Raw genomic sequence first — 4,355 nt, 5'->3', positions numbered from 1 at the left:
TATAAACCTGCATTCAGAGCGAAATAACCGCTATTTTTTGGGGGGGAGGGGTAAAATGTATTGATAAAGAGAGAGAAAAAAAAACAACTGAAAATCTGTTATCCTGTACTCGAAACCTGTGAATGTGTTCGTTTATTAACATCAAACTACTCTAAACTGTGTGCTAGTCAAACTTAGTGGACAAATATTTAACACTCAGCAGCAAATAAACAAACAAACTTTGGTTAGTAACCCCCAAAAAAATCTATCTGAAGAACAGAGTTGGACAGGATGGCTTTTAATAATAAAGGAATCAAAATTGTTCTTTTAGCTAGTTTTTATACAGTTTTAGCATAAACACGTGGTCCATAAAACCGCTGAAGTTTGCCTTTGTATCGTTATTTTACTGTAGCAGATAGTATCTACTCTGTCCAAGATGTTGCAGCATGAGTGTTAGAAGGGTCAACAAATGCAACATCTTTTACCGGTTGAGTCAATGCTGTCTGTATGTTACAGCAGACAAATGCTGTGAGAGAGTGAATAGTCACGTACTGATGATTTCACAAGAGAAAGGATACAAGCTTGTTCCAAGATCAAAACATTTATTCTTTCTCTTTATTCTACTCTTACGATCCTTGTTTGAGAAGGAAGCTGACAGCCTACATACTAGAAGTGCAGGAGTTATTGTGAAAGTGTCTGCACAAGTATGCACACACGTTTCAGTCCTCAAATTTTCTGTTTGATTCTTCTGTCAAAGCAAATTTATTTAATACTTGTGCAGAAATCTGTTTTATCTGAGAATACCGCACACATACAATGTCATTTTTACTACCCTTATGTGTAAAACTGCCAAGGACAGTGACTACATTATAACGCTCCCTACAGGCTAAGCACCTGGTTCTCATGTACATTGTGGGGCATTACTTTCCAGGCACCCCATATTAATTGATGCTAGATAAACATAAAACTAACTCAACCGAGTGATCTAAACCTGTCGTTATACGTTTAATTCCATATTGCTTTTGCAGTACAAATGCATAACTCTGTCCATGACACACAGTAACACCCATATTATTTCCTGAAATGTTTGGAAATTTATTAGTTACTGACCACTTATTTGACAAGTACTTAATCTATATTTTATTACATTCACACCTATATGCTTGACAGTAATAGGAAAACCGAATATTAAGCAATATTATACTCTTGTATCTTCTGTTGCACAACAACTCCAAGGAAAATCTAAAATTATGTTTGAAAATATATTCAAATTTTTAAAGTTTTCCAATATATTATCTTTCCATAATGCAATTCCACAACTGCCAAAACTGGCATTCTTGACTGACCTTGCACTGTGCAGGTAAATAACTCGTAGTAGTGTATCAAACTTTAACCTTTATTTTCTTGCTTTCATTTTTTTTTCTTTCGGTGATTTTATGATACTTTATTATATCTGAGTATGCACATATGTATGAGTGGCGTGTGCAACGTACACACAGATTTTGGTTACTGGAGCTATAAGCACAATTGGAAACAGTCACAATGAAACATGTCTTCACTGCTGAATGTTTACCCAATCTTATGGTTTACCATACTGTACCACCATTTATAAATGTTCAACACCACCAAAATAAAATGAAACATATAATTGAACATGCTAGAAGTTTTCATTCGATAAGAATAGTAAACGAATATTGTCATTCTGTGTTTTTCCTAACATAAATCACAATTAGTGCATAATGCTATTTTACACCACATGAACATTCCATTACTGTATTATTTTTTAATTCACTCATAATTTTATTTATTTTTTCGCTCTCTTGTTTTGTTTGTTCTTAATTAAGCACAAAGCCACACAATGAGCTATATGTGCACTGCACCCCACGAGTATCAAAACCCAGTTTCTACCGTTGTAAGACCGCAGACATACTGCTGTGCCACTGGGGAGAGGGGGCAGTGTGTGTATGTGTTTTCTTAAAGCAAAGCCACATAGAGCTACCTGCTCTGTCCACCAAGAGGAATCGAACTCCTGTTTTAAATGTTTATAAGATCGAGTGTAGCTTTAATGGCCCATGTGTTAACTTAAACCTTTACCTCACATGTGTACATTCTTCCAGACATGTAACAAACCATGCTTATTTGTTTACTTGCTAAGCTAACAAACACACTTGTAGGAACAAACACATATATGTTCTTTTCTAGATCGGCCAGATCTGACCATGGTTCATTACACGAATCTAGTAGAGCTGAAACAATTTCCAGTCTGTCATTATCTCTGGGTTTATTGCTTACAACTCATTCTATTTTGTTGACGTGTTGGCTCCTATATAATTACAGGAAAAGGACACATACCTCACCAATGACTGTAAAACGTATTTCTCCTTCCTTGCTTGCAATGTAGGTCTAAATGTCTCTCCATCCTCATCACCACTGACTGGAGCAGTAGGTTTAATATATTTCTGCCTTAAGATAGCAGCTGTTTAAACTCAACGAACTTACTGTAAAACACCTATGTGTGTGGTATCATCTATTGAGGCCTCTTTCTAAATGCATTATTGACACTCTCGAAGCTTCATCTTTAGAAGGAGTACACTAGTGAATGCTGTAAGCTTCCCCTCTTCTGACAATTTAGCTGAGATTACCACCTCATAATTTGTTGCTACAGGCATGGCTAGTGTTTCAAATATGATGTTTTTAATGCCTAAATGGTGTTACCTGAGCTTACTAGGAAGTTTTTCACAAACTTGTTATGAGAATGCCTTCTATGTCAGCTTCTTGCATGGGGGAACATGATTTACATATAAGTGTCACAGCTAAAAGGTGCTTAACTAAGATTTCATTGTTACCATGTTTATGAGACATAAGTCCTTCGTGGTAGAGGGTTCTTTCTTCTATTGGGTTGACGACAGACCTCTGAAACTATGGGTTTCTAACTGCAAAAATGGTCAGGTTCAGGCTCAAACCTTCAAAGCTAAGCACCAGTAACTGTGTCCTGGCAAGATAACTTAAGGAAATAATTAAAATCTTCTTTCATTGAACCTCTGAGAGACAGATCCATAATCTGTCTCACTTCTCTGCCAAACTGGTTTTAGCAAGAGTAACCATCCATAAATAAATCCATTCGTCATAAATGACTGTGAGATTGGTGTCAGCACAGACACTGACACCAATTCACCCTTGAACAAAATCTTTATGTTAATTTGTACTTTGAATTCTCCCTTATGCTTGCCTGAGTGACATATTGTAATGACAACTACATCGTTATTTAGGACTTCTTATATGATTTTCTTGTTGATGTGCTACATCAAAGGTTCTCCTACACACTGGAGAACTTCTGGCTGGTTCAGGATAAATCCACCCACTGCACCTTGTCTCCTTGTGAATCTGCAGTTAGCAACTTCTTCTTGGCGGTTTTCCACTGACGTTTCAAGGCTTGCATAATCGACATGCGATTGGCAATGGCTGACTTCACAGTGACTCTGCAATACCCAGGTTGCTGTTCATTGCATCGATAGGTGACAAAACTATGAATCTCTGTCATACCTGTAAAAATACAAGAGAGCACTCTGTATGAAAAAGAAGACTTTTTTGAATCAGTTGGAATATTATTCGATCTCACACTCAATCATTATGACTCTCCTTTCTTCTAACTACGTTTCATCAGAGTGCAAAAACATCTCTTAGATAATATTTCACTATGAACAAGAAAGAGGAACACTTAAGAGGAATCAAAGATACACCCCAACTACACTTCTGTAAGAATTACATATTATTCAGTGGTTTCAACAATTTTATAAATCAAGATGATCTGTGGTATTCAAGGACTGGCAGCTGATGAAGCACATAGCGATCTGATTACCACAACAACAAGAGGCTTGAGGATCTAGTATGTGGAAAGATAAGTGTTGCAATTTGTTGCCACTTGAATGAAAAAGACAAGACACGGTAAGAAGTCAAAGACTGAAACTTTATTTACAAGAAAATATCCGTGAAGACAAAAGATGGCTGTGACGAATGATAAGAATGACAAAAACGACAGTTCAGAAAATCAAACTGATTATGACTGTAAAGGAACAAAATAAAGTATTCAATGGAAATAAAATGGTGTTTTAAGACAATTTAAGTCTATTGCTATAAATGGATTGAAAATAAATATATATATATAGTCAGTAACCAAAACATTGTTTCCAACGAAGAAAGATACTTTTCTAGAATAATATTAAGCATTCCTTTAGTATTAAACATATTTTAAACACATTTCGTATTTTTAGACTTTCATCTTTCTTTAAAATAAGAAAGAGAAAAAACATTGATACAACCTAATTTGGAACCAAAACTATGAAAATAGTGACAGAAGAACATTCAGTTCATCTGTA

The sequence above is a fragment of the Limulus polyphemus genome, unplaced genomic scaffold (assembly GCF_000517525.1).
Source record: "Limulus polyphemus unplaced genomic scaffold, Limulus_polyphemus-2.1.2 Scaffold5520, whole genome shotgun sequence".
NCBI lineage: Eukaryota > Metazoa > Arthropoda > Merostomata > Xiphosura > Limulidae > Limulus > Limulus polyphemus.
The sequence above is the reverse complement of the archived record's forward strand: the minus strand, read 5'-3'. Positions refer to the sequence as shown.